We start from the raw sequence: 11,487 nt of genomic DNA on the forward strand, positions 1-11,487 counted from the left end.
ACTAAGGCACTGACATGTAAAACCTTACCTGAGATTTTTCTTGGGTTAGATACCAATTTTTTAACTACAGTTTTGTTGGTGTAAGTACAAGAATAGCATACACTGTTTGCAAAAGATTACACTAGCTGACCACAGAATTTCTGTGTTACTCATACTGAATAACCATGAATATTTAAGAAGTGCCAAAGAAGAACTTGGGTTCCATTTTCAGAATTATATTGAAAAGAATCCAATCATCTAAACTGTTTCAAGGATGGTTCTGGCCTCAGTTGTTGATTACGTTGAGTCCCAGCATAAATTTACATAACAATGAAACAGAAGTGACTGTTTCTTCCAGCTGTGCAGACCTGTAAAAGTATCATGCTGATGAATTTGATTGACATTTAGTGAGGAAAGTTTCTTCCCATTATTCCACCATCAGCTACAGATGCCACCTGAATTTACAATGGCCCAATATTTCCCTTCAAATATTTGCACTTGGGGAGCCATTTATGCTCATTAATAGGATTGGACTAGTTAACAAATATAAAGATGAGGATGAAAATTACCTCACATCCTTAGACAATTGATCTAAATAGAAGATAAAAGCTCATTTAAAGTTCTTAATTTGTGAAACTGTTCAAAGAGTGCATCCATTGCTTCTGTTTGCACTTAACAAATTTGAAATACAAACAAAATGACAATATAGATAATAGAATTCACTTAAACCATTTATTCTCAAAGACAACAACTTCCTATCTATTCGTAGATTACAGAACTCACTTGGACAATTATACTCATGAACTTACCACTTTCTTTTGAATACTTCCATAGTTCAAAAGGAAGTAAAATCTCATTTTATATAGTCTTTTCCAAATTGCTTAATCATAAACTCATAGGAATCAAACTGATTAAATGGAAACTAATTAATTCTGAATTATTCAATGTACTTCACATTTATGGAATCAAAATCTGATCTAAATAATGATTCATAAGAATCATAAACATTAATTTATAAAAATATCTCAGATAAAATTCTGTACTGTTCCTTATAGAAGTGTATTACATTAAGGAACGTCCTTTAAACATTTTCAAATAAGTCTTAAGTCTCATATTTCTGCAAGGTAATAATTTATCTTTCTCTTTGAGGTTAATAGGTAAAGACAATGATTATGGAACATACTACTTATTCATACAAAGAAAAATGAATTTTGCTTACAAATGTCTTATTTCAAATCATTTTTACTATGCATTTCTTCATAGATACATATATATTTAACCCTTTATGTCCTATGTAGGTTAAAAAGAAATTGTAATTCGATTTCATTTTATTTTTGTTTATGTAGGCCTACAGTGTCTTCCTATAGCATAAAAGAAAAAAAGAAGTCAGAAGCCCTTCTTTGCAGTCTGAAGCAGGCTTGTGGCTGGCTCCATAACGGCTGTGCCATGGAGGTGGGGCAGCTGGTGCCTGTGCCTTTGAACCTGCCTGTCTTCATATTGTCAATGCCAGCAGTGAGACCTGAGCTCAGGCCTGGTTCCTAACTTTATGCAAAGCATCAGAAAAGTCTGGATGCTGCTGGGACACTGAAATCAAAGCAATCAGAGCCCAGTCTGTGGCAGAGAGGGAAGTAATATTTACATGTAACTATACAGTATTTCCCAAACTACTAATTCGGTAAGTACACTATTAAGTACAGATTTTAGAGTGAAGACAGTGATGGAGACTGATACAGAGAACAGATAAACATTGGAAAATCTTAAAAGGCTATGGTGAAGAATTTAGGTACATTTAATGACAGATTGGCTCTGTGGAAATACAAGATCAAATGAGAACACATCGATTATATCTTAAAATTGAAACTTCTCCATATTACAATAGGGAAATCAGCAACATGTAGTCAATCATCGGGATGTTTACATAAATTCTAGAAACCTAACATTTATTTAGTTTTGTTGATTCTTAGACCAAATTAATTGTATAATTGTGCACATATGCACTCCAGAATTAGAGATGTCTACATTTGAATTGTTTATCGTAAAGGAGGCTCAAGTTCTTTAACAGAAAAATGATAATAACTATTCTTGCCTTGAAAGGCAATTAGGTTTAAATGTATAGTGCATGAAAGCTCCAAGTGTCACTTCCTTTCCTTTCAAATAAGGGAGATACTCAGTAATACTAATACACCTGTTTACCATTTTACCATTTCCCTAAAATATTTAAGCATGCTATCCACTGGTAGTGAATATGTTAAGTCTTGAATAAGTTTGGATAAACATATCTATTAGCAAAAAATAAAAAGAGCTGTATTCCAATACTGTTCTATGTTCTACTCATATATTTTATGTTTGTAGTGAAGTCTTGCAAGATAGTACCTCCTACTCACTGTACAGGAGTTATGCAATGAAATATCAGGTTGGCTTCTCTACTTTAGGATCCCAAATCAAAACTGTACAGCAACAGTAATCAAAACAACCTTTTGAGTTTGTGCAACAAATTGTTTCCAGCCTGTTTTCGAGGTTAGGGCCCTTCAGGATCTGCAGGTGCTGGGCCAGCTCTTACCCTCTGAGCCTCTTACCTTCACAGTTACAGAGAACTTCTCATGAAGGTGAGCAATAAAGAGAAGCTGAGAAACCCAGAAAAAGGAAGGAGTGCATGGAAGACATGGAATCCTACTCTGTGTTTTTCCCCCCTGGCAGAACACTTAAAGGTAACCTGAAGGCCAGACTGGAGCGCCACCCTCGTCAAAGTGCCCCCACTGTAGCAAGCAGCATGTTCGACTGGCAATGGTGAATTAATGATTTTCCCTTTATCAAATATTTATAAACTAAGGAAAGACTTATCTTCAAGTAAATTGCTTTATTTTTTAAAAACCTAGCAAAAGTCAGTAACACTCAGAAGCTGGGGGTTCCTAGGCTGGAAGGTGAAGCTGAAGCACGGAGAGGCATTCCAGCCATGGGTGGGGAGTTTTTTACTTTCGAGAACAGCCTTTGAGCTCTGCTCTCCAGGAGCATAAAAGAGGAGCGGGAATGGGAGAGAAGAGAGCTTTGAATGTTTTCACGGACAATTTCCCCCAACACACACACACACTTTGTAACAGAGGCAAATGGTATGTGTTGCAAATGCTAAGGCCTTAATATGGATTTGTTTCAGATTTAATACACTGCATCTTTAGGTTCTCAGTCTTTGTTCATTAGACTTAAGTTGGACAGTAGTTACTAAGTCCTAATAGTTAAAGGAAAGAAAATGAATGGATATATTCTTTAATTATAAGATCATTTTCCTAAATAGAAAATGAAAATGCCCTGGAGTTTCTGGAATGCCTTTTAAAAATAATTTATTATGGCACTGAGCTAGATTCTCTCATTGCTTGCAAAGAGCCTAATGATGTTTGTGTACCTTTGCACTTCTTTTTTTTCAACTTTTTCTGGGCCTCTAGGGCCCTCTTTAGGATCTGAATACACAAACATATTTTGCACATGTGGGTGTTAGGAAAATGCTATTTGATGATAATGATGATGATTTCCTGAAAGTAAGGGTTGCTCATCAGAGGAATGTGTGACTGTTGGAGGCTTTTGATTAGTTTTCTCTTGATCTCTTTTAAAAATAGGATGGTTTTGCTCATCTGTATGGGATGGTAAGAAGGAAGGGTAGTCTTCTTGTCTGAAGGCAGAGAAAGGATACTCTGACTTCAAAACCTCTTGTAATTTTACGATTCTAAGAAGTAGGGTCATTTATTCTGAAGAAAAGGCTCAAAGGTTTAGTGTGTAGAAGGTGGTGACCAGCTGCTGTCCTCACTGATTACAGAAAAGGAAATGTGTTTAAATTTGAGCATGAGCGATTGAGGCTTTGAGGGAAGAATTTCTCGACACCGAGGCTATGTCAAAATCAAGGGCAAAAGGAGTCAGAAAATGATTCAGTCCATGTTCCCAAGTAGTAGCCTCTTCAAGGTCAAAGAGAACCCTATAATAAGCAGAGGAGAGCGCCCCTATATTTTGTTTGTATTTCTGTCTCCTCAACATTGGTCTAGTGTTAACCTAGGAACAATTACAGCACTATGAATTGTTCATATGAATTCCTGAAGGGCACGGTGATTTATCTGAGCCTTCAAATGCCTGGGTTAATGCTCATTAATTTGCATTAGTTAAAAGCTACCCAAGAGTTTATGGGGTGCAGCTAGGAGCCACTAGAAGAGGATTTTAATGTGCTATTACATTTCTATGACTCTGTCGCTTAAGAATGACCATGTGTTATAAATTCTATTAATTTCATTAATTACAGATGTACACACTTAGACATTAAAGTATTATATTAAAGTCACTGCTCTCCCAATGTTTCACATTAGGTAAAATTACATGAATTCAGATATTTAGAAGTAATTTTACTTGAGATTTTTGGACATTTTATTTTAGAAATGCATAAAAGAAGTTATCCAGAAAGATAACTAAAAGAAATGCCTAAAAGAAGAACTTATCCAGAAATGGTCCTAATATATTGGTAGAAAATGTGTTACCAGTATTCTCTGTATTCTTTATCAGCCTAAACCTCTGGCATAAAGAGAGCAATTGCTTAAAACCTATTAATAATCAGCTATTATGAGGTATGAAACAACATGACAATATCAAATGATAAAAATATCTATAAAGCCTATATGAAACTGATTACTTATTCTTTTCCTTCATGCTTAACAACTTAAAAATATCTATTACAAAATATCAATATCAACCGAACTATATAATTTAACACTTTTCCAGTGTGGACAAAACTAATGAGTTTCTATAATTAAAATATCTCTCTGTATAAATTTATTGTTACCATTATTAAATCCTAAAAAAGTCAAATAGCATAAAGGATCACCTTTATGCTAGGATCTACATCAAAATTCTTCCAGTTATTATGTAATAATACACACACACAATATTACTTGAGATACTGTACTTTTGATCACTGGAAAACAAAAACCTAAATATAATTGGAATTGACATAGATTTCAGAATATTTACATATGGCTAATTATATGGGTTTGGATGTGCCCAGCTACAAATAATAAAAAACAGTTTAACGGTGAAAAGAATGTATTCTGTCTTATCACCAGGAGTTCCTAGGTAAGGTGGTTCAAGGGTTGTCTGTTCTCACCAGTTCGCCCTAAACAGGAATCCCCCTAGGCTCAGTGGGCACGGGAACTTCCAGTTGTTGGATACACACAGGACCTCGTCCAGCAGAAGAAAAATAACTGTTCCTCCCCCTCTTTCTTTTGCCAAAATAAGCCTCTTCTGAGAAGCCTCCCAGCACGGCTCTCTTCACTTGCCACTCTACAGAACTAGGTTGTGCTCCCTTGCTGCTCTGCTGGGATTATCAAGACTGGCTTTGGACGACGAGACTTACCCCAGGGCTGCTGGTAACATCATCTTCCATAAACGCATGGATACCGAGGAGGCTGCCAAGAAGGAAAAAGAGCACTGTAGAGTAGGCAACAAATATGGTCTCTAAAATACACATGTATCCAAAATAAACATGTTTTCTGTTTTATTTGTTAAGCCATCATGTGGTACAAATGTCATCCTGTATGCATGTCCACACAGATATACCAAGAAAAGAAGTGAAAACAGTAACAAAAGCTAACCAAAGAAACAGACTAATCACAATCATTTACGTCAAGAAACAGAAACCAAATCTTCTAATTCTACTTGCTTACTGTACACCCAGATGTAAAGTTGCTTTTAAATTATGCCAGATATTTCAAACCATCATATCAAGATGCAGTTACCATTTTTGTATGCTTTCATTCTGAAGTAAAAAAAAAAAAAAAAAAAAAAACTTAAGAGTTTTTCTTAAAATAACCAAATCCTTAATATTTACATTTATTCAGTGAACTGGAAAGTAATTCTTTAATAATGAGAACATTGATGTCTTTGGATATTTTGTCTAAAGAATGTGCTTATAAACTTTAATATTTCATGTATATAATTATGTGTTATTACTATAAGATTGTAATTTGATCCTGATTAAAGGACGTTTTGTTCTTAATGCAATATGTTATTTGATAATTTTTATACAAGTCAAAGAAAACAGATTATTTAAAATCTACATAAATTTGAAATGTGCTTATATTTTAGATGTGATGTGATTGGCATTGCTATTTGCTCTAAGTTCCATGAATGTCAATATTACTTCCACTCGTGAATCAAAGTTCAAGGTGGGGTAGTTCAAGAAAGAAACATTGATGATTTTACAACAACCTGTTACTTTTATTTGTGATTGGGAAATAAACTCTACTTTTCCTTCCTTAAATTAATGACAATATGACAGCAAAAATGACACAAGACTTATGAGAATAGAATAGTCAATATTACTGTCACATGTAGATGAGATTATTCTAGATATTAAATTATCATTTTTAAAGGCAACATATATATTTTGTATTGAATTACCATTATAACTATTGAATATCAAATACCTTTTCATAATAAAATTCCAGAATCAGGTAATATATTTCAGAGGAACACTTAGGGAGAGTGATAATAACTGATTATTGTCTACCCAATATCAATCCTCCCATGCCCAAGAGATGAAATACAATTGGCCTGGCCAAATATGACCCCTTGTTCCCACCTTCCAACCCTCTCTCACGCGTAGGCATAAACACATGACCCAGTTTATGCCACAAAGGTGTTGAATCTATGACTGCCAAGAGGTGTCTAAAAAGGCTTTTTGCTTTCTTGATGATGCAGAATGAATGACCCTTTATCTGACCCTCTTGTTTTGAATGTAGGCAGGAAGTCTAAAGCAAAAGCAATCATTGACTTTCAGTCCTTGAACACCACTGTCTCTAATCTAATGCCTGCAAGATTCCAGCGTTAAGGAAAAAAGAAAAGACTCATGATTTGTGGAAGATTCTGCGAGACAGACTTTCTTTCACATGTAGCTGAAGGCTTTCCTAACTCACGTAGAGAGCTTTAACTAGATGATTATACAAACATAAAAGATACTATTCATTTATCTCATCATTCGAACGAATACAGGCTGCTGTGTTATCTAAACATCATAGATAAGTTACAATTTTTTTCTTATACTTACATGCACACTGCCTCATCAAACAGAAAAATTAATTATTTATAAATTGAATTTAATCACATCACCAAATTCTTTGATAAAATAATAATTTGATTTAGGATGTCTAAGATATCACTTCTTTCTTTGAGTCTTTCCTTGTTCCTCATTCATGTGTTTGCCTGAAGTCTCTATAAAATATCTACATTAACAAATAATTATCCTCCTAGGCTAGACCACACTGGTTTTGAAAATCAATCTTAATGTAAATTCCTGGAACACCAGAGAGCTTGATCTATAAATGTTTTAAAAGACTTTCTGAAGTGCAGGTGTGGGTGGGGAGGTGTGGACGAAATAAGACATAAAGATTCCCAGTCGGGTCTTACACTGGTATTCAGACATGTCTTAAAATGTTTGATAAACATATCATATATATATATATATATATATATATATATATATATATATAAAATATGTTTATCAAAGATTTATCAAATATATATATGAATATGTGTGTGTGTGTGTGTGTGTGTGTGTGTGTGTGTGTATATATATATAGTTGCGTTTTAGGTTTTGGGGTACATGTGAAGAACATGCAAGATTGTTGCATAGGTACATACATGGCAATGTGGTTTGCTGCCTTACTCCCCATCACCTATATCTGGCATTTCTCCCCATGTTATCCCTCCCCAACTCCTCTCCCCAAACTGTCCCTCCCCTAGTTCCCCCCCACAGACCCCAGTGTGTGTTGCTCCCCTCCCTGTGTCCATGTGTTCTCATTGTTCAATACCCGCCTATGAATAAGAACATGCTGTGTTTGATTTTCTGTTCTTGTGTCAGTTTGCTGAGAATGTAAACTTCTTCTAGCAGTTTGTTTTTATTTTTTTTTTTTATTTTTATTTTTTGAGATGGAGTCTTGCTCTGTTGCCCAGGCTGAAGTGCAGTGGTATAACCCTGGCTGACAGCAACCTCCACCTCCCACATTCAAGGGATCCTTGAGCCTCAGCCTTCTGAGTAGATGGGACTACAGGCTTGCATCACCACACCTGACTCATTTTTGTATTTTTAGTAGAGATGAGTTTCACTGTGTTGGCTAAGCTGGTCTCGAAGTCCTGACCTCAAGTGATCTCCTTGCCTTGCCTCCCAAAGTGCTGGGATGGATTACAGTCATGAGCCACCATTCGTAGCCTTCCAGAAATTTATTACATTCGTGTGATGAGAAATTATCAGGCACAATAAGATTAAAAACAACACGGCCTCAGTGGCAAAGGCAAAGTCAAGCTTAAGACAAGATAACATCTGCCATTACCAATTTTTTCTGGCCTTTTACAAACCTGACTCATATGCCGCCCCTATAAACTGCAAATGGACCATATTATAAACAATAGCTAGCAGTTTCCACTTCTGGTTAGGAATTAGAAAGCCATAAGATAACTAAAAATGAGAACAAGGCAGATAACTTGAAAACAGAAATAACAAAACATAGTTTATAAAAGCCATTGAAGAGCTGGGGATGCAAGAAAGCCTGACTGAACTAAAATCTAGAAAGTCAAGATCTCTTCCTGTGAGAGGAGGACCAAGTGTCTCCCTGATGTGGGTGGAGTGATGGGCAGATGAGCAGGGATTTGCCAGGGAAGGGATGTGAGAAACAAGGCCAATTTTCAACACATTTTTAAAAGCCTATGCAGTGTGATGATTTAGGTCCCTGAGGAAGCTCAGTCAAAAGCAGCTCTGTACCCACTCCCCTCTCTGTCCCAGGGGGCCTTTACTTTAGTACATGCATGTAATGCACCCAAGTTCGGGGGCGCGGTAGAAGATCTGAAAAATATCACCATGGAGGCTTGTGGAGCTGACTTGAGGCTGGGAGCAGCTCAGGAGAACCATGAGAAGACCCTCTAAGCCATAAAGCTGCTGCTAAAAGCTGGTTAGAGTAGGAGAGCAGTGAGAAACACCTCCAAGGCTCCCGGGGGTTCACTGAGTCCACTCAACCCCCAAAGGCTCAGAGCAGAGTAGCAAAGCATAGACATCTGAGTTGTGAAAAAGCTGGGGAAGCAACCAGATGGCAAAGAGAATTCACTGGAAGCCCGGACTTGGGGAGTCAGCAGCTGGGTTACAAAGCACAAAGAGAAACAGAAGCTCTCCCTTGCTCAGATCTCATGCCTTGTTAAATGGAGGGATCATAAAAAGTTACAAGACATGAAGAAGCCACATGTATTTTATATATACATACATATGTATATGTATATATATAAAATAAGATGTATAAAGACAAGTATGGCATATGGCCAAGAGGAGAAAGAGAAACAGAAGCCATTCCACATATAGATGTTGAGATTATCAGAGAGGAGTTTTATATTAAATATAGGAGATATGTCAGATAATCTGAAACTATTTTTGGATTATTTTTCTGAAAACAAAAGAAGAATTTTAGCAGAGAGATAAACACAACTAAAATGCAAATGTCAATAACAGAAAAAAATACAATATTAAAATGGAGAAATAATCTGATAGGTCTATCAGTAAACTGGGATACTGAAGGAAAGAAAGAGTAAACATGAAGATAGAGCAGTAGAAATCATCCACATGGAGATACAAAAACAAAAACAAAAAGGAGGGCAGGTAAGAGAGAGGGAGAAGAAGCAGAAAAAAAAAGGAAGGGAAGAAGAAAAGGAGAGCCACGCATGTAATTCCAGCACTTTTGGAGGCCAAGACAGGAGGATCACCTGAGGTCAGGAGTTTGAGACCAGCCTGATGAACGTGGTGAAACCCCATCTCTACTAAAAATACAAAATTAGCTGGACGTGGTGGCAGTTGTCTGTAATCCTAGCTACTAGGAAGTCTGAGGCAGGAGAATCACTGGGACCTGGGAGGTGTAGGTTACAGTGAGCCAAGATTGCACCACTGCACTCCAGCCTGGGCAACAGCGCAAGACTCCATCTCAAAAACAAAATAAAGAAGAAAAGGAGAGTCATCTGACATCTGTGGAAAATATTATGTCACCAAATATATTTACATTAATGGTCTTGGGAAAAGAGGACAGATAATGAGGTAGAAAACAGTTTTGAAGAGAGCGTGGGTGACAATTTTCTAAAATAGGTGAAACATATCAACTCACATATACAAGAAACTCAGTAAATAAATTCAAATATAACAAGAACTAGGCAAACGATCATCAAATCAATGATGAAAACTAAACATGAATAGAAAATTTAAAAGAGGCTGGAGAAGATGAGAAACACACATTGTGCTCATAAGAAGATGGAAACTAGCAGTCTATGAAATGTCTTTATATTGTTAAAAAATAGCAAAAGAAAAAACTGTAAACATGATAGGAAATATCCTGAGACAATGCCTTAAAAACATTTCTGTATATTTTTATATGTTCATCAGAGAAATCTGAGAGAATGGTCTGGAGCAGATCTGTTCTATAAAAAAATGCTAAGATAACTTCTTCAGGCTTAAGAGGAAAAATTCCAGTTTGGAAGGAGGAAAAAGCCCCAGAAAGGATAAATATTTGTAAAACAGCAAAAACTTCTAATTAAATATGTGGGTAAATGTGATTACAAAGCTTCAAGTTACATGAATTTAACAATTTAACGAACTGAAGGAGGATTGCAGAAAAGACTATAATTACAGTCAGACATTAAATATGCTTTTTTCAGCAATTAACATAACTTATACATAAAAAATTAATAAGGATGTAGAAGACTTGAACAACAGTATTAATATTAGTCTAACTGGCATATAGAGAACATTATATTCAACAATTGAATAATACACTTTATGTGTTCTATGCATATAAAACATTCACTCAGGGAGATCACCATCTCAACCATAAAACAAGTTGTGATAAATTTAAAAGGATTGAAATCATACATAGTATTTTTCTCTGACTATAATGGCGTTCTGTTAGAAATCACAAGCAATAGTATAATATATCTATAAAAATTCCCAAATATTTGGAAAGCAAATAATTTTAAATAATCCATATGTAGACGTGGAATTGTCAAGGGAAATTCAAAAATAAACAGAATGATGAGAAAAATAAATCATATAAAATACTGAGGTAAAATTTGAAGAATGCCGCTAAATCAGTTGTAAGAGAAAACTTTTATCTTTAAATGCTTATGTTAGAAAATAAGCAGTCCAAAATCAGTTACCATCTATGCTTTTATCTTAAAGATAGAAAAAAACAGAAATTAAACCCAAAATAAGTAAAGGAAAGAAAATATTGATGGGAATTTATAAACCGAAAACAGACAAACAAAAAGACAATGTTATAAACCAATTTAATTCATTGAGAAACAGTAATGGGAGTCAACCACGATGTGTTATTTTCTGGGAGTGCTACTTGCTCCACAGTTGTCATTTTTCCCTGGAGTAGACAGAACTTCCACCTCCCAGGCACATGCTGCTTCTTTTTTTTTTTTTTTTTTTTTTTTTTTTTTTTTTTTTTTTTT

This window comes from Sapajus apella, unplaced genomic scaffold, assembly GCF_009761245.1.
Source record: "Sapajus apella isolate SASKATOON/1434 unplaced genomic scaffold, GSC_monkey_1.0 scaffold60, whole genome shotgun sequence".
In the NCBI taxonomy this organism is placed as follows: domain Eukaryota; kingdom Metazoa; phylum Chordata; class Mammalia; order Primates; family Cebidae; genus Sapajus; species Sapajus apella.